Genomic DNA, 27,236 nt, shown 5'->3' with positions numbered 1-27,236 from the left:
GTAATTGTCTACACCTAAATTACCTATAACAAATAATGATATACACATCTAAGGGTAAAAGCTGGATTTATACACATATTTTAACTATAGTACTTTTTAACTCAAAGAGATTGCTCATATGAGCAGAACTAGGCATGCCATTAATGTGGCCAAAAATAATTAAAGAGCATTCTGGATTTGTTCTTTAATGCTGTGCTTACAAAGATGAAAGGGCTTATACCTTTAGGGAGAAAATCCTTTTATCTGTAGCAGGGTGCAATCTGTTTAAATTTTTATGCAGTAAATGTTTCCACTGGCTCCTTTAGGTTTTCTTATGTTTGAAACTAGCACACATTTATATACCTTTACGAAAGAGAGTCCTAATCTGGAAGTTGCCACTTCCTATGGTTGATTTACCCCATACAGATGTCTCTGCTTCTTATCAGCCTATGAGTAACTCTCATATTAAATTAACTTACAGATAAGTCCTGCATACCAGGTATTTTACACTTCTCAACAACATGCTTGTCTCACGTCTTATTAGTAGTCATGAGGATAAGTGAGACATCTCTACTTTTAACTGGAATATTCTCTTTTGTCCTAAGATTCTTGAGCTGAACAGTGTTTACTGCTGGATGAGAATTTGTATGGATTATTTTGGACTGATTAGTGTGATATCATAAACTACAATATGGTATACCTGAGTTTTACTTGCAAAGTTTGTTGCAATTTGTTTGAACCAACATTGTACATCTAGATTTATGATAACATTGCAGTCTCTTAATGCGTATGATTTTGATTTTATTTTATTTTACCTGGTTTCATAAACTGGCCAGCTCTTGAAATACTAAGCTCTGCTTTCATACATGATTCATGAAGAGATTGGAAGCTTACTAAATAAAATAGTGAGTAGATTTCAGTGTTGTAGAAGGAAGAGTTCTTGTAAGTGTCTTGCTGGCAAGTCCTTCCATTTGCCAATATTTCTGTTTCTTAAGTAGTCATGTGTTTGTTAACACGATACCTAAGTTTAAAAAAAAAACAAAACCAAAACAACAAACCAAACCCCAAACCAAAACCAAAAACCAAACCAAAAACCAAACAAAAACCAAACAACCAGAAGAGAAAGCAGAGAGCTTTTGAATCACTAAGAAAAACTACAGTCTTTTAAAAATGTTCACAGAAAAACAGAAAATCGCTTATTATGATTCAGTCAACAACCTTCTTTTTCTTAGATCAACTAAAATATTTTTAGGGAGGGAGATCTAAATTAGGAGCCCATAAAAATATTTCTGATGTGTTAAATAATGTGGTAGCTGTGTTATCATTATTTCACTTATCTAGCATACTTCATTTTTTCCAAGGGCCTTTCAGATCTATTTAGCACTTTTCTCATGAGACAGAACATTTACTAAAGAGGCAAAGGTTTATGGAAAGTACCTTGGCCATACTTGGACCCCCAGAATGCTAGACTGATTATGTGCAAAAAACTCATAAATACCTATAACAGAGTGGAGGGCAGAGACACACTTTTTTGGGGTCCCTGAACATCAGTGAACTCCTTTAGTGTAACCTATTGCTTCAGTCCTTGGCACAGCCAGCTTGGGAAGAGCTACTGTTGAATGTAGAAACCCCTTTACCATAGACACTGCCTTCTAAGATGTCTCATTACGAAGGATCAGTTGTGGATGCATTTTCCCTATCACATCTTCCATCATTCCTTAAAAGTATTTCACACAGTATGTCTCTCAGAATCCACAATGACTCGTCTGAGTGATAAATTGCCCCTTCACAACCTTAACAGAGCAGTACGTATTTTCAGTGCAAAATTATGCAACACATCAAAAGCGAGAGTTTGGGGACAGTCTATAGTAAGCAGAATTTAATAAGAAATTAAATCAAGCACTGTACTGATTATGTTACTCATTTGCATATATAATTCATTAAGCCTCCTTCATTCTCAATGTACTGGAACTCATGAAGAGTTTTCATCCTCCTTCAGTGACATAGAGCACAATGGTGGCTTATTGGCTTGCTCCAGACAACTACCAAACTCATAAACTACACCACCATGTATTCCAGTTATGACACATTTTGCAAAGAAAGCAAACAAATGACTTGGAAAATATTTAATAGATGGAAAAAATATTACTGATTAGGGGAGGAGTTAGTTTTTTTCCTTCAGTCCATTTATTTGTAAACTTCAATTTTTGAATCACCACACGGGTTGACTGGAGAAATACAGTTCTTCATTTGAGACACAATTATGATGGCTTTGCCAGTCAAACTAATGTCTCAGGACTCTTGATCTTGTAATCAACAAGACTTAAAGATCCAAAAGACTATTTATGAGTTTCTGTAACCTTTGTTGCCAATGATTTACTGGAAATTGGAGCTGGAAACTCAACATTTGAATTATAAAGGTGGATAAAAATGTTCTTTAAGTCTGTACTCACAAAATTGTTGGAATATATGTTGATATGTGTTTTTTATCTACTAACTCCAGGAGGAGGTGAGAGCCCGCATCTAGGAAAAAAGCAATTCAAATATAATTCCATATTCTGTTAAAGAATAGTTAAACTACATCTTCAAAATTATTTTACTGAGCTGTAGAATTATTCTAGCTTTTTCAATGACAATTTATATATTTTATATATAAAGGATTTTTCCAAGCAGAAAACTCTGTCTGTGAAGCTCAGTTGAGAGCATTTATTAAGCTCAGTGAATATACTTTTCTATTGCATATATGATTGGGATAGCCCTGGAACAAATTACATTTATGATGTATTTATTTCATTTTCATTCTGCACACTAATCCATCTCCTGTAGACTTGGTAGTTGAGATGCTCACCTGAGCACCCTTGATTTTAATTCTCTCTTTGGCATAGTTTTGGGTGATTATTTTAGCTAGTGGTTTGTAAGACCTTTTTATTCCTGTACAGTTTATCACTAAGAGGAGGATTGGTATGTTATTGGATGAGAGAGAGATTGCTCCTCCTCCAAAAACCTGTGGATTTTTTTTTTTCTCACAGAACCCCCAAGTATATTTGTATTTGTTTAGATTTTTTCTGGCATACAAAATGTTTTTTTCAGACAAAATTAGGTAAAGGAGCCACATATAATTTGACTTAGGTAATTTTTCTGTGTTTGGTTGTGTGGTTGGATTTTTTGTTTTGAGTATGTCTCCTTTGGTTTAGTGTGGTTTCAGAAGCTAGATTGAAAATCAGTTGAATTCTGTTTGTTCACTATTCTCCTCACATAAGACTGTGGAGAGTAAGTTTCTGTGCCCAGGAATACCTCTCCAAAAGACTTTTCTGAGGCTTGTTAGAAAGTTCACATAAACTAGACATAGCTCTAAGGGAGATGGATTAGTGGGCAGAGTGAAGGTTAGGAGACATACATGATGAACACAATTTGTCTCATGGCTATCCTTATCGTAGATGCATACAAGAAAATGTATTCACTGAGTATAATAAAATGCAGTCACCTTTGCAACATTACTTATGCAACAGCTGTTTAATTGTGCACAACAACATAGCAGTAATACACAACCACTTTAGTGGCAAAATATTCCCTTCGCTATTAGAAAATTATGCAGAGAGATAATAATAAGGGGCACAATGCAATTAGAAACATTCTATTTGAGTACATGAAGTACAGAGCATCCAGCTGAAAATATGCTATGGGACATATAACGACCATAATGGCCAGGACATCAATTTGTCTGAAAGAGCAGCCTTGATTGTGGTTGTCTTAGGTAGTGTGAAGAACTCTTAAAAAGGGTGGAATCCAGAGCACAAACATTCACACATTAAAAAAAATGGGACAAATGTTGCATTGTGGAAATGTGGATCTGTCCTATACTTTTGTATGTCTGAAATCAGAAAAATAGTTCTCCATCATGTACTTTTATACAACATTTTAGTTATATAAAAAGAACTACAAACTCAAAGTCTCAGCATAAAGCAGCTAAAAAAGATCAAAGTGTTTGAGGTTATGCAATAGGAAGGTTTGCAAAATTAAGTAGGAGTTTGAACTCTGACAGCTTAAATTTTCAAATCAGCCTAAACTTCAAAGGATTTATTATCTTCTTTCAGAAATACATTTGAAAAAAAAGGCATAGGTTGACATCTACTTATTGTCCCCACACTGGAAATTCCTTTCCTTTGACATGCCTTGTCTCTAAGGCTTGGATTTACAAGCAACTAGACACTGCTACACAGCAATTTTCAAACCCATAAAACTTCCTTTGAGGAGAGACTAATATGTTAGCCTAAGGTTTGTGCTTTCAAATGGACTTTCATCCTCAGCTGTTTCTTTTCATTATTTGAGGGTTAGAGCTTGACCTTGCTTTTCTGGAACGTGAAACAGGACTATATTGATACAAATTGTTCAGGAGGTAATTGTCCAATTCATCATTAAGAACACAATTATAAAATAAAATTAAATTGCTGTCTGAGAGTGTAAAATAAGCAGGTGTTATCAGTGTTAAATGTCAGTCAGGATGGAAATGGCTTTGCATTTGTATCACTGTAACAAACCAGGCTTCAGAAAAAAAGCAGTATTCTCATGTAATTCCAGAGAGCATCCTGTAAGCACAATAGCTTGAGGGGAAAAAGTTACTTTTGGCAAATTTTAAATAAGAAAAGCTTTCAAGCATGCAGAAGACACTTAATAAAACTGAAATTTGACCTATTATTTACATTTATTTACAAAAAGTAAAATGAAATGTTCTACTTATAGTGTCACCAGTTTTTATGGCTCTGCTACCTCTTTACTCTGATACTCCGATGCCACTTCATCATGATCTTTACATTCATTAACTTCCTGAAAGCATTATCTTTTGCCGGGTTTCATTTTCTTTTTTTTTTTTTTTTTATTTTTCTTTTTTTTTTTTTTAAAGCTTAGCTAGAAGTAAAATGTGTTGATTAAGCTTTCAAAAGGAAAAGTAATTGAAAGACTGAAGTTTTCCTGGCTGTGGAAAAGCTGGTAATCACTTAAGCTTAATGCCAACAGCAAAATTGTTTGTGTACGTGGTGGTGGTGTACATAGATTTTTGTTTGCTACTATGTGTAAGCTGTAAACTTCACTTTTTGAATTCAATGTTAAGTAGAAATTAAAAGCCTCCAGTAAATCTGATAGTAGATGGTAGAGATGAGACTTTGTTTTTTAAATGAAAGAAAGGGATATTTGTGACTCTGGATGCATCCTTATTAATAAATATTGTGGACTAAGAGAAGCAAAGATGTAGAATGAAGCAGCTGGTGTTGAGGATCCAAAATCCACACTTCCTGTTGGGGATGTTGCTCCAGAATAGATCTACTGTAATCTAGTCTGGCCCGTTGGATTTACCAGCAGCTGAAGCACAGTGAGTTCATTTCGGTAATGTATCTTCCAGTTTAGTTTCTTCTAAAATGAAACCTGTTGATGTGCCTCAAGACTGTTCTTTGATGTGAACCACAGAGCCAGAGTGGGAAAAATCAGGATTCAGTTCGAGTGCATTCCCGATCTGAACTAAAATGGTCAGGCAGACACATGCTCAGAGTAGCATTTGATTTCTAATCAGCTGTTTCAGCAGCCTGCCTTTCTACTGTGTGGACTGGCAGGACTGTGGGATATTCAACAGTAACCCAAATGAAGTGTCATTCCTCTCCCTCCCCACATGCATGTAGGACAGAAAAGTAAATTACTATGTGATTTGGGTTTCTGTGGCAGGGTTTTGGTAGCAGGGGGGGCTACATGGGTGGCTTCTGTGAGAAGCTGCTAGAAGCTTCCCCTGTGTCTGATAGAGCCAATGCCAGCTGGCTCCAAGACGGACCCACTACTGGCCAAGGCTGAGCCCAGCAGCGATGGAGGTAGTGTCTCTGGGATAGCATATTTAAGAAGGGGGAAAAAAAACAAACTAGCAGCAGTTTTTGCAGCCCAAGAGAGGAGTGAGAAGATGTGAGAAACTCTGCAGACACCAAGGTCAGTGCAGAAGGAGGGGGAGGAGGTGCTCCAGGCGCTGGAGCAGAGATCCCCCTGCAGCCAGTGGAGAAGACCATGGTGAGGCAGGCTGTCCCCCTGCAGCCAATGGAAGATGATGAGGTGTAGAGATTCCACCTGCAGCCCATGGAGGACCCCATGCCGGAGCAGGTGGAGACACCTGAAGGAGGTTGTGACCCCATGCGAAGCCTGTGCTGGAGCAAGCTCCTGGCAGGACCCTGTGGACCGGTGAAGAGGGGAGCCCACACCAGAGCAGGTTTGCTGGCAGGACTTGTGACCCCGTGGGGGACCCATGCTGGAGCAGTCTGCTCCTGAAGGTCTGCACCCCGTGGGAGAGACCCACGCTGGAGAAGTTCGTGAAGAACTGCAGCCCATGGGAAGGACTAATGTTGGAGAAGTTTGTGTAGGACTGTCTCCCGTGAGAGGGATCTCACGCTGGAGCAGGGGAAGAGTGTGAGAAGTCCTCCCCCTGAGGAGGAAGGAGCGGCAGAAACAACGTGTGATGAACTGACCACAACCTCATTCCCCGTCCCCCTGTGCCACTCAGAGAGAGAGAGGAGATAGAGAATTCGGGAGTGAAGTTGGGCTTGGGAAGATGGGAGGGGTGGGGGGAGGTGTTTTAGGATTTGTTTTTATTTCTCATTACTCTACTCTGTTTTGCTAGGTAATATATTAGATGATTTTTTTCTAAGTTGAGCCTGTTTTGCCCATGACAGTAATTGGTGAGTGATCTCTCCCTGTCCTTATCTCTACCCATGAGCCTCTTGTTATATTTTCTCTCCACTGTCCATTTGAGGAGGAGAGTGATAGAGCGGCTTTGGTGGGTACTTGGCCTCCAGCCAGGGTCAGCCCACCACACTATGATAATCTAGATGCTGTCTGCAAAACTGGGTGGAATTTGTCAAGGAACTTTAGCTGGAAAAAAAAATTTAGAATTAGATTTTGGATCTTTGCACAAAAACACACTGGTGGGAGAACTGAACTCAAATTCTACTTATTTGTAAGGAAATGTTAATGTCCTTTCTAATGGAGTCTCATGATCATTTAGCAGAAGACTACTCCATGTTTCCACTTCATATGAGTAATTAAATATTCAGCAGAACAGGGATTAGAACCCAGTTGTTGCTTGTTTTGGATAAAAGTACAAAGCTTCAAGGTAGAAAGTCAGGTTCTTTCCCCCCCTTTATTCTTCCTCACTTACAAAGACTCTGAAAAATGTTTGATTTACTTGATCTTGCATGAAAAGTTAAATTTTTTTTATGGAAAAAAGTTCTACTTTGAACTGGACATTGTGGTTCTCTTCACTCTTCCTGCATTAGTTATGTGCTGTTCCTTGAATTTGTAACATACACACTTCAGGGTTTTTTGTTTTGGAGTGGTTTTAGTCTAAATGCCCTTTTGTGTTCACACTGCATTAAGTGGACTCCTGTAGTGCATCTTCCAGTTTTATTTTATCCATAAGGAATCCAGTTCACATCACAAATCAATGGATAGCAAGTCAGAGATGATTGCAAATATGATTCAAAAGTGCAGTCTGAACTAGAACACTGACAGAGTTGCACCTTTTATGCAGGAAACTCTACAAATGAAAACCAAGCATAATCCCTGCTTGAAAAGAAACTTCATGTCTATATAGAATCAATACAACTAGCTGCATTAAATGGATAATCAAGTCTTGTACATACAGTTTCTTGGCATTTGTTTCCCACAGATATTGCTGTATTATCCAAAATATGGTATTCTAAAGATTGGCTAATAGGCCTATTCTGTTTGTAAAACTGTAACAATTACAGTGTCCTTAGTATGATTACTTCATCAGGTAAAATGAAGGCAGAATTGGGTCTGTTGGTTTAAAGTTGAGAGGAATGTTGGAAAAATCAGAATGTTTTTAAAGCTGCATGCTCTCAACATAAGCTTTGATTCAGTGGATTTCTCTTGTTATTGTGTAAGCAATTTTTATGGCTTTCATACATTGTGGTGAAACTGCCAGGGCTGAAGATCAAAAATTACTTTTGTAATCTGTATAAATTTTCAATTCTGTGATTTTGTCATGCATGATTTAGCACTGTATAAATTCCAATTTGAATTAAAAATATAGAAGTAGGATTTTATTAAGATTGTAGAGAATTATTGTATGGTACCACTAATCAATTGTAAAACATGCATATATCTATCTTTCCCTTAATTATTGTCTAAATTGAATCTAATTTTTTTATCTTCTTTCCATCAAGAAAAAAAAAATAGTTTGTTAATGAAATTAACTCCCTATCTTTTACTATTTTATTTCATCAGGTAAAGAAGAAAAGAGGTTTGCCTTATCAATGAAGATATTAAATGTGTTCTTTGCCTTGTAAATTGGTTGTATGGAAGTATTTTTAGCTTAAATTTCCAGCATCTCTCATCTAAGAAACATGATGGTCATTTTTTTTCAGGTGATCAGCTTGGTCTTACTTGTTTTTCACTTCAGCTCTCAGGTAATATGTGGGATCTAAGCATAAATGTTCACTAGCTGATTTTTTCAGACATTAGCTGGAAATTCTGTTCAGTCCAAGTAAGGTTAGCCTTGCCTGAGGATTTTGATATGGTTATAGTAAAGATAGATTTCTAAGTAAGGCAATTATAACATTGAAAGGATCTTATATCTGGTGTGTATGATAAACTTAGTCTTTAGTCAGCTCCTACTATTCACAAATAATTTTAGGTTGATTTAAAGTATCTCTCAGATATAAGAAACTAAAGCCAAAACTTTTAATCCAGAATATACTGAGACGATGATAATCAGCATGATGGCTTTCTAAACTAAAGTATCCATATTGGAAAGACAGATAACACTAAAATCCAAACTCTTTTCTTTTGATAATCAACAGACAGAGATTTGATAAATTTTACTGTGCTGTTTTATATTTTGATTATGTACTAAAGATGAACATTCTAGATATAAATGTTAAGGCTATATTAAAATGGAATACATGCTGGCTTACAGTCCTGGAAGACTTGATTTCAGATGGCTTTTTTTGTCATATTTCCTCTTTATTCTTATCACTTTGAAAGACTAAAATTATCTCTCAGAAGTCTCAAAAGGTTTACTGAAGTAATTTTTCCTCTTCGTTATGATCTTTCACAATTTTTATAGCCACCTTGTGAGATTAGGACTGGCACAAGAAACCCCAGATTAATTTAAGAAAATGTTTATTTGGAGCTTGAAATAAATTAATCAAAGAAAAAAAAAAATAAACACTCTTTTTTTACTTGCAGATATAGCCTCGAGGAAATCATTTTAGTGTTAGTTACTGCTTTAGTCTAGCCTTCTAGAGAAAAAAACACGAAGCTGCAAATGTTTTCATCAACAAGACTGAAGGAGATGTGTAGACTAAACAAAAAGTAGAACTCTGTATCATGGATATGAGATAATTTTTATCTTAGTTTCCTTTCTTCTTCATTTGTTCAGAGTCCTTCTTCACAATCATTTTGCTTTCTCTGCACACCTCTGGGCCTGTTTGCCTGCTTCTCTCTTCCTCTCCACTTTAGTGACAGCCTGTCTTGAAAAACAAGTATAAAATTCCTGTCTGGTGCTGCTGTTGTGCAAAGGCAGTAATTTCTATTTCTAAGAGGTGTTGGAGAACACATTGTATAAGAAACTTGATTTGGGTTTGAGAGATGCAGCTTTTATTGCAGATTCCACTGTTGGCTGGAATATAGCCTCGGATAAATTGTACTGTGCCTTGTGTATAACTTATCAGAATTTGCCTACAGTCTCTACTAGCAAGTACTGGAGCCTGTATGTGATTATAAACTTGCATGAACTTTTAGACAGCACTGTAGTGTGAATGAATACTGGAAGGGGAGAGTTGGGAAGAACAATAATATTAAAGGGTGTTATTCTGCGCTGCATATTTTAAGACCCCTTTCTTAATTGTTTCAGAAAGTGCCTACTGATGGAATTACTCAGAGTAGCAGTGCAATTCCAACTTACTTATATTGTCGGTCAGGCTACTTAAACATGGCAAGATTTTTTTCTTCTTTGCTAAGTTTATTTGATGCCTCAATCAGTGGTCTTACTGTGGAAAAAAATGGAAAATGTGAAAGAAGATGGAAAAAAAAAAATCCTGAAAGAAAGAAGAGGTCATTCACTATAATCAAAACTACTGATTAGTTGGCATTCAAGTATTTGAAAGTACAAGAGTGAGAATCTTTGGAACATTTTATCATAAATACTGTGTTTTAAGGAGCAAGAGTCAAAGAAAATATAATCACACCTAATTATGGGCAATCTTATTTAATCATTCATAGTGAGACATACCCCTTATTAGTTACACTGTATGTGACACTGCTGACCATGTTAATGGGTATCAGTCATACTCTCTCGCACTGCCTGAAACTTAGCCAATCAGCATGATACTGTCAGTCAACCTGATAGTGATATTTCTGCTTGTAGATGGTGGCCATTATTCATTAAATAATTTGTACCATCAGCAACAATCCTATCTCTCTTTTGACTATAATTTGAAATCTAACGATCATGAGAGATGATGGATTCACAGCTTCATGGTGCAGTTTCTTGCTCTGGTACCAAATGACCAAAAAAAAGTCTTTTAAGTTCTGATGTTTATATATGCTTATCTCATAAATTATACATCATTCTTTACACTCATCAGGATAGTAGGCAAAATAATTTTCTTTCAGTAAGAACTTTATACAATGAATATTAAATGGTTTCTTCTTTGAATAAATGGGTTAGATAAATCAGTCCACTTTATACTCCATCATTATTTTTAAATTCAGGCTCGAATTGCAGTTTCAAGGTTAGATCTTGTCCAAATGTTCTTTAAATTTGGCAATTAGATATCTTCTCTGGAACAGCTGTTCTTTAAAAAAAACCCCAAAAACCCCAAAAACCAGACAACAACAACTGAGAAATGTCAATACATGGCCTTGAAGAAATGCAAATACATTATTGCTCTCAATTCAGAGATACCATGCATAGATACTCTAGATTTATCATTCAAACTTTGTTAATTGGTTCAGACAAATATACTCTGTATTAAAAATAATACTCCTTTCTTCTTAAATATTATATATTATTTTCTGGTTCAAAATTTCTGTTTGATCTATGTCATATGGAAGGAAGAAATGTGAAAGTATAAACTGGTTGCATGAAGATCTGAGTATGTTTCCAATGTTAACTCATGCTAATACACATCCATATATAGCATCTTACTCTGAAATTGAAGATGCCTGCAGACAAGAGGCATTATCTGTGAGCATTGAGTAGTTAAATCACTTCACATTTCTTCTGGCAGATGATGTCAAAAATAATGTCATGGTTTTGTGTATTTGTACGTAAAGTCCATTATGTAATCAAGGAAAAATAGCCCACAGGGACATTAACTTTGTCAGAGATGTTATAGTAAGGCTGGCTTAGTTAATGTTTTTTCAGATCATATTTTTGTTGTAAGAAAGATTCATCTGTAGTTTTGCTGTCTTCAGACTGTAGTGTGTATTTATTTTCTTAAGGTGAATTGATTTCATATAGCACTTAAAAAGGTAATATCAGAGACATGCAGTCATTCTAGTCTTGCTTTCAAGTATACATTGTAATTAGACATTAACCTCCCCTAGTTTTAAATTTATGTTCAGTCTTTTTTGGCCAAACTGTGGATATTAAATACAGCTGAAATGATAAAACTATTGTAAATATTTTTGCAGTCTTAGAATAATACCCATCTATTCAGTTAATGAATAAGTTAATTTCCTTAACAGACTTGCATTTGAATAGCTTCTCCAGCAGTAGTAAAACATAAAATTATAATGTCATTCTTTTCTTATGAAATATTTTCATAATTTTAAAGTACTGAATTGTCTCAAGCTTTAAACTATTCCCAGGAATTTTTCATGATGAACTGGAGGACTTGACCTCTAGAAAATGTGGATTTCTAGGCTCATGGCCAATGTAAAGTATTTTTCCTATATACTAATGCACTTCCTGAATACTTCTGAGTTTCTTATACATTGAGTGGCAAATGGGAAATCAGAATGGACTTCAGCCCTGAAACTGACTGAATAATTTCAAGCAGCAAATCAGCAGCTTATTTTTTTTTCCATAACTTAGGTTCAATAATGAGCTTGCTTTTAATTTTGTTTAAATAACTGAAGTGGTTTAAAGTGCTCTTTGCATGGCATAACTTTATCATCAGAATTTGCACGAGCCTTGGAAAAAACTGCTACTGCCGGCAGACAGAAGTAATGTGCAGAGTTGCTGTTTCCCATGTATTTTCCATCATAGAGGGAAAAGAAGCTAACAGAAAACTGTAAGATACTGTTTGTGTGATGAAAAAAAAACCTGTATTGTTTTTTTAGCCATGTTTCAAAAGCTCTTAAGTTAAAAACTAAATTTTTGAACATACTTTATTTTTGAACCTCTAAAGCTTTGAGAAAAGACAATTTTCCCAATATTCTACTGCTATTATTTAAAAACGTGGGGAAAATTTTGTGTAGTTTTATTTCGGTAATACTATTTTATTTCCCAAGTAATACTACAATTTTCTTTGCTCCAAATCCATCTTTGTCTTTCGAGTTGAGATTATGGAATGAAGTAGAACTTCAGGAGAGGGATTGTCTAGTTTAAAATGAATGTTTCAATCAAGGGACTACCATTCTATAATTAGTAAAAAAATATGTATTTAAAAATCTACTTAATTAAATTATTTCTCTACCTTTCTTTAAGGAAACCAAACCAAAATGAACTGGAAAGCAATATTGTTAGCTTTAAACTGGTCAGAATGAACACTGACATAATCTAGAGTTCTTAAAGCTGTTTGAAACCATTGCATGCTGCAATGGGAGGATAGGCATTCTTTATTTACACAAGAGATGATAATCTGAAATATACTGTAAGTCTCTCTTTGGAATCAGTTTCCAGAACCTGAGCAGTTACATCAAGGAATTTATAATATAAAGAACAACTACATATATATATTGTGGAGGAATCTTCAGGCTTCTGGATCAGAGTCACTCGTGAATACAGGAGCATTTGAGAATGTACAAAACAAAGGCTCTTTATATTTTACCTCTTAACCATAAATGACCAAGTTAAATCTGCATTTCTAGTGCTCCATGCAATACGTAAATATGATTTATTAATGTGACGAACTGTAAAATGAGAACTGTCTCCTGAAGAGCTGAATACAGGTGGGTTACTAAGTCAGGAGATTTCATATGCGTAATAAGACTCAGTGGCAAAATTATTGCAAAATGGAGGAAGAAACGCATCCAAAGAAACAAGCAGTTGGAATGATGGGAGGTGCTCGGATTAGCTTTCGACTGATGCTCATTTACAGCGTGACTCTGCCTTCAGTCTGTCATTAGCAAAATGAAAATTTATTACATTTTTAAATTCATTTATTCTGAATTATCTTTTAAAAAAAAATTGATTTCAGCACTGTCTCACCTGCAGTTATGATTTAGACTTCACACATGGACAACTGTCAATATTTTGTGTGTGTAAGTGTACCGGGTGCAGGTTCCCAGGGGCATGCAGTGAGGGGCTGCAGCGGCCTCTCTGAGGAGAGGCCGGGGCTGCCCTGTGCCAGACACAGCCGGTTCCAGCCGGCTCCAACCCACCCACCACAGGGCACAGCTGAACACCTGAACATGGCAGCCATGCATGGGGCACCTCTGGGAAAACATATTTTAGAGCAAAATGCTACCTGGAAGTGAGGGGGCAGGGAGTTAAAAAAAAAAAAGGGTGAGAAAGAGCCCTGAAGAAACCAAGGCCAGAGAAGAAGGAGGGGGAGGAGATGCTACTGGTGCTGATGCAAAGATTCCATGGAGAGATCACAGTGGAGTCAGTGTTTTCCTGAAGCCAGTGGAGAGGACCCAGCCTGGAGCAGGGGAAAAGTGTGAGGAGGAAGGAGCAGCAGACAGTAATTATTATGCACTGAGTGCAACCCCCCATTCCCTACCCTCCTCTGTGCTGCTCAGGGCGGGGGCAGGCAGAGGAGTCAGGAATGAAGGGGTGAAGTTGAGCCTGGGAAGAAGAGGGTAAGTGGAGGGAAGGTGGTTTACCTTGTCTTTGTTTCTCACCATCCTACTCTATTTTTATTTGACAATTAATTAAATTATTTTTTCCCAAGTTGAGACTGTTTTGCTCGTGACAGTAACAGGTGAGTGATCTCCTTGTCTCCATCTCATCCCATGAGCTTTTCTGTGTTATTTTCTCCCCTGCTCTGTTGAGGAGGGGGAGTGAGAGAACATCTGGGTGGGCATCCAGCAGCCAGCCAAAGTCAATCCACCACAGCAAGTAAGAATAATCATACTGTCCTGGTTTCGGCAGAGGTAGAGTTAATTGTCTTTCTGGCAGTTGGTGTAGTGCTGTGTTTTGGATTTAGGATGAGAATAATGTTGATAACACACTGATGGTTTTAGTTGTTGCCAAGTAGTCAAGGACTTTTCAGCTTCTCATACTACACTGCCAATGAGAAGGTGAGGGGCACCTAAGAAGCTGGGAGGGCACACAGCGAGGGCAGCTGATGCAAACTGACCAAAGAGATATTCCATACCATATGGCATCATGTTTGGTTTGTAACTGGGGGGTGGGCCAAGAGGTGTGGCAGCTGGGGGCCTTGCATGGTAGCTGAGGGTCTTGCATGGCAGCCGGGGGTCTTGTGCAGCATTGACTTTGGGTGGTGAGAAATTGTGCTGTTCATAACTTGTATATTATTATTATTATTATTATTATCCTTTTTTTGGTTTTCCTATTAAACTGTTTTTATCTCAATCCATGAGTTTTTTCACGAGTTTTCTCTTCCAGTTCTCTCCCCCATCCTGCCAGGGGGGAGTGAGTGAGCAGCTGCATGGTGCTTAGTTGCCAGCTGAGGCTAAACCATGACACATACTTAGAGAAAATCCACTTTCAATCACTTTTTTTTTAATTGTACCAAGTTAAATCTTTTCGTATTTAGCAGAGATGAAAGATACTTGATAGAAATGATGTAGGTGTTTTCTCTGTTGCATAAAGTCTCAGAGTGATCATTGAATGAAGATGCTATTTTGTACCAGCATTTTATGCATGTCATTTCAATATTGGGACTATAAAATCTGAATGGGGCTTTGTTTAAAAAAAAATAAAATCTAGATAACATGACAGTCTCTTTAAAATGCTGATTCTAGATCTTTTTTTCTCTGATGGACCACCTTAAATACATTCTTCAACTATGTGGAGTACCTAAAGGGAAGAAGACATAGATGGAAAGATGGTTTGTTTACTCAAGAGAAATTTGGTTTTCTGACTTTCAAGAGCTAGTAAGGTAAATGCAGTCAATGAGGAGTGGAATGCATAGGTATTCCTTTGGGGTCATGAATTCATATTTTCAAGGTCAAATAAATGGTGAATCTTAGAAGAGTGCTTGACAGACTGAGTCAAGATTCCTGATATGCAGTTTTTTGAAAATGCAGAACTTGTCTGCCTCTAAAGGGATGTTGAGGAAAATATCATCTGCTGTAACTGGATATTTAGGCAATAAGGGCAAAATGGACAGCTAGCATTGTTTGATTTTGTACCCAGAGCTGTCTGAGTGTTTCACTCCATAATTTCTGTTTTGAGCTGTGTCTTTAAAAAGGCATTCAGACTTGATTAAAATGCTGATGTCTGCATTAACACTCAGCTGACATGCTGTGGTACTTTATTAGCAAAATCTTATACTGAAATGAAAAAATGAGCTAAGCCTAGATCAAATAAAGGTGTCTGATGCCTAGGAGGTAAGTACTGTAGCAAATAACTTTTGGGTCTTTTGACTTTGAGGCCATGTACAGAATTCTGTGTAGTGCACCTCAGCTCCTTAAGTTAGTTTGGTTGACTCGGAATGGTAAACTAAATAGTGCCCTGCACCATGTATTGGGAGTCATGTGAAACTGTTAAATAGAAAATGTGGTGAGCAGGCTTATATGCTAAGATTCATCCTTCTCTGAAGTTTAGGTGCTCAATGGATTTCAGAAAATGCTTTCATCCGTTTGAGATCCTGACCTGAATGCAGCAAGTTATATCATTTGAAAGGGTGAGCAAACACCACCCCTCCCAAAGGGGATGAAAAAATGGAACTCTGAGGCAGGAAATAAAATCTTTTAAAATCTTTTTCATTCTGAGGAGGTTCACACTCACATCTACTACCTGCCAGGGTTCAGATGAAGACAGGATCAAACAAACCATAGCTGACGAGATCCTCACTATTTTGAATAATAGGTCCTGAAATAGCGACAGAGTTGATATTTTTCTTTCCTAACAGTAATCACCAGTCTGCAGAATTACACTATTTCCTGTATTTCTTTAGTATCTTAATTTCTGGATGAGGTCTCTGGCTGAAAAACAAGTTGGTCTTTAACATATAAAGCCTTGGTTTGTCTTGTTAGATGTGGTCTACATGCTACACTTCTGATAGTGCTACATATATTAACCTCTAGAAGATTTAAGGTATTTCCTCAGGAAGTTGGAATAATACACAAACAGCATTTTTCAGCTATGCAACAAATCTTTGAGAATTTATAATGTTGGAAGTATTTTAATAAAGAAGATGAGAGACACCTACTTTTAATAAAAGCTTCCAATACCTGGTGTTGATTTCATCTTTTGAAACATGAGAAGACTTTCAGATCTCAAACTGACAAGGCAATGCATATCACACCTTTCCTTAATTAACTTTTTAGGAGGACAGGGAAGATTTAACATTTGATAACAGTGTTGTAAACATTTAAGCTTATTTTCCCTGCAAAGATTAGAAAGCTGAAGGGAAAAGAACAACTACTAATTTCATCAGTCCTGATGGGGCTTATATGTGGCTTTTTGTGGTGTTTGGTTGTGAGGTTTTTTGGTGTACACACACACACCCACCCCAAATAAATTCTTGAGAATAAATTTTCTATTAGAAGGCAGGTGAGAAGCAAGTGGTTTGAGATGCCAAACCTGTGTAGCCCTATCTTAGGCTTCTGGATAAGTAGCTTTTTGCTGTTGGCTCTTGAGTATAATAATGTGATAAGACTTTATTTTGCTGTTTCTACTGTTAGCATACTTATGAACAAGTTTTGCAGTATGGAAAATACTTTTTGTTGTTATTACTGCTTAAAAATAAAATTGATGAAAATAATGTAATCTGAATACTATTCTATATAAAAGTAGTAAAGCTTTTAGCATGTATTTTTATGACCCATTTTTCAAGGGTAGTAGCTTTGTTGCTACCAACGTATACATACAGGTATATGCAATGCGTATATACATAGAGCTGGAAATCTGACTGTAAGAAAGGATTTGACCTTTTAACTGGAATCTGTATCCTTCTGATGGGCTTCTGAATGGTTATATAGGAACTACTTACCTTTCAGAATATGGTCAGAAAAAGCCATCAAACATAGGACTGACAGCCTTAAATTTTCCTGTAAATATACTGTCTTTTTCTAAAATGCTGATCAGGTCTCATTTCTTTATTATTGTGTTCTTTTTAGTGTGTTGCTTTGGAGAAAAAAAAAAGCGCTGTTTCAATTGCTCTATTTTCTCACAACTTTTACTACCTACACTGGTACTAGGAAACTCTCATTTTCCTGCTCTGGGGAATCAACCACTTACCTCGTTTCTTCAAATTGTGCCCAAGCTACAGGGTTAAAGACTCCTGCAAATGAGGATATTCACTTACCCTTCTGCTTCAGCTGTGTGTCTGTGAGGAGACGAATTGAGTGGTCAGCAGACAAGGTGGGTAGCTGACCTTTGTTTAAGTGTTAGGCCAGTTGCCTAGGCCAAACAAACTTGGATTCTGTTTGCCCTGTCAGGTTCCTGATCTTTCACCTGGTTTTCATTTGAATGGGCTGCAGGGAGACTTTAACTGCAGTTGCCCCACTTCCCCTAAGTTTGGTGTCTTTCCTGGCCTTTCCCTTGGCAGTAGAGGATTCCTCCCTCTGAGAGACTTGAGCCTTTCCTGAGCCTGTGTGATAGACCAGCTTGATCAATAGTTTCTAAAGCATTCTCCAGAAGGTAAGCTTGGTGGTCCTTGAAGGGTGAAAAAAGCTGCTTGGAGTATTTGGGGGCTTTGCAGCTAGAGCATGACTGATCAGATGATGTCTATGTACTACTTGTATGTCTCTCTGTAAGGCTATGTGCTTAGCTTTATCATACCATGCTTCTCATTAGTATCTCCTTTATTATAGTATAATTCTTAAGATTTTAGTATTGTAATATTTGATTTTCATCCCTGAAAGGAAAATCAGGCCATGATGTTCCTGCTATACAGCCATAAGCTATTTTTAGTATAACATTGAAGTTACGAGGAGTCTCAAAGAAACAGCTGCTTCACAGCTAAATTGTAGGTACTCTAATCATGAAAAAACTTTCTAACTCATGATTGTGCCATGCTTTGCTGTACTGTTTTAGTAAATTCATAGTATTGCACAGGACCATGGTAATGCTGCATATTTTATATAATAAAGCAGTAGTAATTGTTTCATGCTGGTTTTTTTGTTATTTGTGACCATTTAGGGAGGAAGACCACCTTAGAATATGAGGAGTATGTGTTATAATGAAAAGACAAAAAATAATGACAATAAATGCTCAACGATTTCCAGGTGACAACTGTTTGATGCATCAATCTGTGTAGAATTTTTGTTTAGTAGAGGAGCCACATCTCTTCAGCATTTAATATATGTATACGACAAGTGTTTTGGTTTTTTTCTTCTCTTCTTTGTAGGAACAATTTCAATATTTATTATGTAGCTTATAAAAAGTTATGCTTCTTCCCAATTTTTCATATTCAAATGTTGTTTTAGTTTCAAGTCTGTAAAGTATTGTTGTAACTTGTGACTCTCATGTGCAGAAGTTCTTTGCTACATTGGCAGATTTCTGCTATAAATCACTTTGATCTGAATGGATAGTCCCCAAAGTCATTTTGCTTAGATTTGCTTAGAGTCATCTGACTGGAATGATTTTCAGTTTTCATAAAAGCAGCAATCCATTGCCACTATTGTCATTACTTGCTATACAGATATCCAGCACAAACACACTGATGGTACAGAGGGCTCTAGAGACCTTTCTACCTTTCTGAAGGTAGAACAGTTTGAAAGAAAAATAACTTTTTTTTTTTATGCCTCTGTGACTATTCTTAAAGGCTAATTTGAATATTTTGAGAAACAATGTTTTATTGTCTCCTCTCATTCAAAAATTTAAATCCAATCCCAACATAATTATCCTATCAAATTTAAAATTCTAAGCTTGCATTGTTAAGTATCTTAAATCTTTCTGCAAAAACTTTGAAGAATTTTCCACCAACAGCTGAGCTGATAGAAAAATGACATGCTTAACAAAATTTAGATTTTGCTAAGGTATCTATTTGAAGAAATCGTGTAACTTGATTTTAAATAAAATATTTTAATTTTCCATTAGACGTTATTTTTGGCAGCTGCAAAAAGGATCACATTATGAGTACGTAAACTTAAATGTTTAATCAATGAAGATGCTTTTAAATATCTTCCCTCATAAAGAGTTTAATAATTGTTCTAATTTGGGGGGGGGGGGAGGGGAAGGCAACAACTTTGATTCATTAAGTTCTTTGCAAAACTGATCTCCTTTTGATCTCCTTTGTTTGCATAGGAATTCTTAGCTATTCTTAGAATTAAGAAATATCACTTTCAGGGGTAAGGAAAATAAAATCTAAAAGATGTCTCTGAATGGCTTGCTTATGTCTTCCTTTCCATAGGAATCAGAAGAAACTAGATTTCATTCAGATTTGCATTATATTCAAACAAAAAGATGAATAGAAATGTATAAATCCATACAGCATAAACTTCACAGATCTAAAAATAAGTTTGTGATAATTGCAGTGATTTCATAGGTTGCATAAAGCACGACCTACTCCCATCCACCAATTCCTCATCATAATTAACGTGTTTGTGGTTAGTTTCCTTTCCAGGGTCCTAGAACTTTAGCATTTCTCCTCTGTTAAATGTCATTCACATGTGTAATGAAAAGATGATCTTTCCCTCAAACAGCATAGCATTGTCATACAAGTATAATACAACAATTGTTGAAGAAAGATGGTGGAGATGATACACCACAGAGGAACAGTGGGACCGTATTGGTCAGCACAGTCCCCAGTATCGTCTTGGGGTAACCACTGTTATACAAGATGATAACCTTTTAAAGCACTGCTTCAAGGAGAGGAGCAATGAATGTAGGAGAAAACAAAAGTTTAACTGGCATGTCTTGGTTAAAGCCAATGGTGAGCTGACCACAGAAAATTGGTGATAAATTCTACAGTATCATAGAATTCACTGTGTATGAAAAGCCTATATTTTCTTACAGTTTTCAATCATCTTACAGTAAAACTAATCTTTTTCTGTGGCACTTCAGTACAGTAAAATTAAAAAATAAATGAGCACAAAGTAGTATAACACTAGACTTACTTCAGGTATTATCCAAGTATTATTTTTATCATTCCTCAGTAGAAGATGAAATTTAAGGGAGTTCACTTTGAGTATAGAAAACAGGAGATTTTTTAGGCAGTGGTTTTAATGTTGTAAAACTTAAAAATTTCCTGGAGAACTGAAATAGCATATGGTGGGTTTTCTTGGACATGTAACTTCTGCTATGGTAGAGTTAGTTATTTCTTTGTCGTACATGGCAAACAAGAGTACTACTATTGCTATTTAATCTACTTAAGATGCTTGCAAGTTTAAGCAGGCATAGAGAAATTTATGACAGAAGAATTTGCGTATGCGGGGAACTTTAATGATTGAAAATACCAGTGCTTGCAAGGTTTTTGAGTGTCTGAAGCATCAGAATAATGGTATTTTGGAACGAAACATCCAATTCTCACCTAAATTTTGTTCCACAATTTAGTCCTTTTTAGGTCTGGGCCTATTTGCTGTCTGTGAGAACTGTAAGGCTTACTTTCATCTCCTAGATCTTGGTAAAACTGCAAACCATTTTTAGCACGTGATTGTTGATTTAATTGATCATCAGGGAGTTGGCTGGGCCATGTGTCACATAACCGTTACTCAAAGTTGGATCTGAGACATCAGAGAGATGATTTAAAAGTTTATTCCTGACTCTGTTGTGACATGAATGACTATTATAACCTGGAGTATTTTGATGACTGAGTTTAAAGAGAAGGTGCCTAAGTAGTTGCATTGGCACAGCTGAGAAGTGATAGGCTCGAGGCAAGAAAAGAAATGGGAGTGAGTGGTTTCCAAACCATTTTTTTCATAGAACAAAACATTCATGTAACAGCTTGAGTTATTCAGTACTCCCAGGACTCGAGAATATTTTTCTTTCACACATGTCCTTTATGAAAATTAGGTCTTACAGCTAGAATTTAGGCCTTGGACTTCTAAGTAAGGTAGTTACTAGCATGCGAATTAATCTGAATACTTGGCAATGAATCTAAAAGAAATTTAGTCTTTCCAGTGATGAGAAATTGGTATCATTTAGTGGAGTCTGATGCTTTGGACTTTCTAGGTAGGTTTCTATCTTTTTTTTTTAGGCTTGTTTTTTTTTTTTTTTTTGTCTGAAATGGTCTGAGCTCTATGAGTTCTTAAAGCCACTCTCTAATCTCCATTTTTATCAAGAATTAAGAAAAAACCCAAAGAACCACCAGGTATTTTTTTTTCCCCCTTTGCTATTTTCCAGACTAGAGAACAACTGTAAGGCAATCCCCCCACTGCCACCAGCCATCTGAAGTCACGTGTTGTGATTTCTGTTTGCCTTATGATTGGAGTCCCAATCTGGGACTGGATAGGCTGTGACTCTTTTGGTGCTGTATCTCAAATGCTGTGTATCAAAAAAAGCCAGGTTATTGTTGTAAGAAAATCGTTAGAGAATGAGTCCTCAGGCCATGGTGAACAAGATCTCATTCTTCTCAAGCGAATGACAATTTTCATTTGAAAAAAGGAATGCACCATTTGTGCTGTGGTTTTGTTTTGGGGTTTTTTTTATATATAGTATAGTATTTATATATCTTTCCTGTCTCTCCAAACCTTTAAATAAATATCAGGCAAGTAAAATTAGAAAAAACAACTTTGTAAGGAAAAGCAAGGACAACATAACTGGAAACTGATATAACTGAAAGCAAATTCTGAGTGCAAAGTTCTGCTCTGAGAGTCAGTTTCTCATCTGAAGTCAATGAGCATCGTTTAAAAACTAAGATACTTCCCTGTGTAAACAGGGCTAGGTTAGTCAATTGTTATTTTTCTGTTTTGACTGTGACTGAAACCAGACTGCACATACCATATGCTAGTTGTGAAATGATGTGTGCTGTATACTGGTTGTGAAATGGCTTTATTCCACACCAATTAGTCATGCCTGGTTAAAGATGTGCATGCAGTAAAAATAATAACGATTTCACAGTAAAGACCCCCGTGATCATGCAAATCAGGCACCTGAAGTTCAAGGAGCTACTTATGGAAGAGGGGGAAAAAATCAAGCAAAAAATATGTTATAATAGGTCAGTAATTATATTGGGTCTTTCTGATCTGGCTGAGACATTGTTTCAAGATAAAATAACAAAATGTCATATGTGCTATGGAGTGGAATATGCAGCTGAAAATTAATAGGAGAAAAGATATATGCACTGAATGTTTGACCTGGAAATGTATGAAAGCAGAGGGTTTAAAGAGAAATAAATGCTGAAACATCTGCTGTCTTTGTAATTTAGTAGATACTTTTGTTTTGTAGATCATTCAAATTCTTTCTGATTATTGTAGTCTTCTCTAATGTATACCAGTAGCTGAAATAGTGAATAAGTATTTGTAAAATGTCAGCTTGTTTTCTATTTAAAAGAAGAATCCTTTTATGCTTCCTCAGCTGCCGCTAGATTTAATAACTCTACCAGATGTCACATTGAAATTGTATTTTGCTTTTAAGGTTTTGAAAGGCATCAGACCAGAGACAGCCTTTAGAATTTCAGTGGTTATACCACAGTTTTAGAGTTATCCAACTTCATAATTATAAAAAATCCTTAACGGTTAAAAATATGAGGCGTAAATAAAATGTAAATATGTACAGTATACTAGATAAAACTATGAGACTTAATTTGTTACGGATATGCAAAGGGGTGTACGTAGACGAATCTAGTTTTCTGAACAACAGAATTGCCACTTTCTCTGGCACTTTGGTAATGGAAGCAAGGCTGAACGCCATTTAAAAGAAAATATATCTAGTTGAAGGCATTGGTAGTATTCAGAGTGTTCTGTACTTCCTATGGAAAGACATCACTACTCTCAAGTCATTAGCAGCTGACTGCCATTCAAACTCCCACTAAATACAATGGGAAAGGGATCAGGACACCACCCTGTCCCACAGAACTGTACTGAAAAAAGTCCCTGAACTTTGAATTTTAAAATTCGTTAACAAATACCTGGCAAAACTAGTCTTCTTGATCTCGATTTGAGGAATTTTTTAATTGACTTTATTTGGCTAATTGCATGCATGCATATGTATGAAAAATGCACACGCACTCCTGAAATATACTGCCTGTTTTTGTTGCGTACCTGATCAACACACTGTTGAAATCTTTTCTGTTTGGTTTTTTTTTTTTTATTTTTATTTTTGGGTTTGCTTGGGTTTTTAACCACTCATTTGGTTTTTAATGCACCACCTATCGATGTCAGCTTTACAAGTGTAGCGTGGATTTGGAAAAATTCACTTAATTGGATTTTGAAGTTACTCTGGTGTACGAGCTTCCGAACACCTAGCCAGGTTGTGGCAGCTATGACAATTTTGGAAAATATTAGTCTATATGAAATATCACTTACTTTGTGACGTGACAACATTGTTCAAGTGTTTAGGTTATCATACAGTATTGAAAAAAGTAATTTTCATTCATGTACTTTAACTCATTATGTAATTTCAGGATCATATCTGAAAAAAATTATCAGTTCATGCATTTAGATTTTTTTTAATTCTAACATTTGTTGGATGAGCACTTTAAATTTGAGCAAGTAGTGTATTGCACTTAAATGAGCAAGTAGATAATGTATTGCGTTTAGTAGCATGCAAGGAAAATACTAATTTTAATTTGTTTACTGCAAGTGGAAGAGTTAACATTGAACTTCTGGGGTTTTTTCCCCCCACAAAGGAGGTAGTATATGCTTCTAATCTATACTAATTTCAATTAAAAAGTGATAGAAGTCACTGACCATAGGGAATTTTGTCTTTTTTTCTTTTTTAAAAGTATATACTGACACGCTTGACCTGTACCTTATGCTACATAATTGTCTGTAATAGGAATTCTGCTTTGCTAAAACTGTTATTTTTCCCTAGGTACATTTCTGCTGATGAAAAGATATCGCTTTCTATATACTCCAAAGACTATATGATAAATCATAAAAAATACTTTGTACTCAAAGTACAAGCCAAGATGCAATGATTCCATCTGTGTTATGCCTGTGTGCACGGGAAAAGTACAAATTATTGGAAGATGTGCAATTGGAGGAAAAGCTGGGAAACTGAATTCTTCCAAAGTGTACAGCATGGAAATCATGTCACATGGGGCCCCTACTGTGTTTCTGTGTGTTCGGCTGTCTTTACAGCCTAGGTCTTGGCATCTCCAATCTCTTAATAATGGTGCAATGTTACCACTTACATATTCTTGATTACTGTGTCTCTGCCTGTGCAGAGTACAAATCTGTGAAGGCTAAACTGCCCTGGGGGAATAACAACAGGACTTATCAGCTGATTCATAGGTAATAAATAACCTGTTTATTTAGGGGTCTGTGCAAATGCTAACATTGTAAGACCCCTTCAGAAGAGTCCTTATTGTTCTGTTGTTATTGTCACTAGAGGAAAACTATGTATTCAAACTTGTCAGAAAGAGTTCTAATGATGATTTTGGTCTCTAGCTTCACTGTTAGGTTTTGGTGGTTTTTGTTTGGCTTGGCTTATCCTTAATGAGATAAAGTAAGACATATGAACAACAGTAATTATTTAGAGATATAACTAAGTAAATACATGTAGGTTGAAGGGAGAATATAAATATTTGTTATATATTCACAACCACATATACTCACAATACACTCCAGTCATGCACATGTCAGCAGTGCTGCAGTACTCTTAGAAACACAAGCCACAGTTCCTAGAAAGAAATCACACAATCTTATCCTTATAGCAAACCACTTGCTAATATCCTTAGCATTCTTCTTGTTCTCGTAATGATCGTGGGAAATATCCTATGTATCTGAGTTATGCTGTTTCTGAAACTGAAGATCACTGCAATTCTATCAAGAACTTCTGAGCCACTAAATTATACGGTACTGTTTGACAGGTCTGGTGGGGTTTGCAATCCAACAAGCTGCTTAGACAGGAAATGAAGAGTTGTGTCTGGGGAATTATAATCACAGCAGCCATGCAGGAGCTGCACCATTACACACGTCTACTGAACATATCCATAGAATACAGGTAATAAATTTGTATGGAATATAAAGTATGAAGGATGTATTTTTTTGACAAATAATTTTGATAGGTAGTTTGGAAAAGAACCAATTCTAAAATTGCTAGCCATATGTTACAACTACATAGATAATAAGACAGACACCATATTCTATATATGCACTTATTTGGGTTTAACTGTCTCGATATACTTTATTTAGCTGCTTGAACTTAACACAGTTTGGCTTTCAATATGTACATGGTTTTTCTTCCACACATATGAGCAAAAAATAGTGGATTTATTTTCACCTTAGTTGTTTCATAATTCCATGCATTTAATTCCTCTTATAGGGTGCATAAAATTAAAAACGTGTAACACGTTGCATAGAGTTTATACAAATTAATCAAGGTAGCTGAATAAGCCTCTAATAATCCCTTCCTAGATATTAGTACATATGATCAGATAAATGCCAGAAAACTCAAAATACTGGAGAGAGAACAACTGGAGAGCTGAGCTTTTAGAAGAAAATGAATGAAAGATGTGTTACTAATAAGCAGAAAACAGTTCAATATCTCATCTTTCTCATGATGTCCTCTGCCTAAATGTCCCCATATGTTTGTTCCCTTTTGGTTTGTGGTTGAGTGATAAGTTTTCTGGACAGGAAGTATCTTCTGTGCTTAGTGCGTATCACAACAGACTTTGTATTCATGAAGGGAACTGCTGCTAAGAAACGAGTATAACTTCAAGAGCTGAATAGTACAGTAAATCAACAAATCGTTATTGCAACTAAAAACTGAAGGTCATAAGGGTTAGTGAAAAATAGCATATGATTTAACATCACTTTTTGCACTGGTAGATGGTAAAGCAAGGGGAAATCCATGAAAGGAAACCTCTTGAAGGTTGCCTCCAGCAAATCAGAGGTACGTGAGGTTCTTCCTACTCAGCTTCCAAATGTCTAGTGGGAACAGTGGTGGAAACCTCCCACCCCCCATGCTATTCAGTGCAGTGACCACCCTATCCTGACATTAGCTTTTCTGTTCAGTCATTTCCATTATTGTGTTGTCTGGAAAGAAGATCATGTAATTTTCTCGTGCAATATTTTAGCCACTTGGGCTTTTTTTTTTTTCCCATATGTGGGGACATCACAGCAAAGACAAGCACAATTATGAAAATTATTAACCATAATTTTTTATTCTTAAGGTGAGGGGGGACTACAAAATTTAAAAAAAAAAAAAGTTTTAAAATATATACATTTTTTTCAGAATTAAGCAAAACAGGTTATAGATGCATAATTAAATTTTAGTGAATGGTATATATGTGAGCAAAGATAAATAACCTTAACCAAGCTTCCTTTAAAACCAAAAAGTATCCTTTAAAACTAAAGTTATTCATAAAAATGTATTCAAAGTATTATCTCAAGAGAAGCTATTCTGCAAGAGTCAGGAACCTTAAACCTAAATTAAATGTGTGTTTGTCTCATCTAAGGTCTATATAGGTTTGCATTTAATGATGGAAGCTGTTTGTAATGTAAATTACAACAGCATTTTAGTATCCTATTTATAAAACAACAAGAAAAAAATCCTGTGTGCATGTGTCTTGTGGGTGGCAAGTTCACACAGATACCATCTTCCCTCATGACAATGATTCTTAGAGATGGCACGTTTTATAGAAACTGCCTTGAACACTCACTGATTCTTTGTGTTGTGTTTTTTTTCTCTGTGTTTTTATCTGTCTGGCTGTTACCGATATGGATAAATAAAATCAATTTTAAAGCTGAATAGAATCAGAGAGAGATTGTTCAATTTAGAAGCCTTTCAAAAACTTTTCATAATACCCATCTCAGGTTTAATGTATTTGAAATTTGCCAACATAACTCCATAC

This window comes from Grus americana, chromosome 2, assembly GCF_028858705.1.
Source record: "Grus americana isolate bGruAme1 chromosome 2, bGruAme1.mat, whole genome shotgun sequence".
NCBI classification, from domain to species: Eukaryota; Metazoa; Chordata; class Aves; order Gruiformes; family Gruidae; genus Grus; species Grus americana.
Note: the sequence above shows the minus strand (reverse complement) of the source record.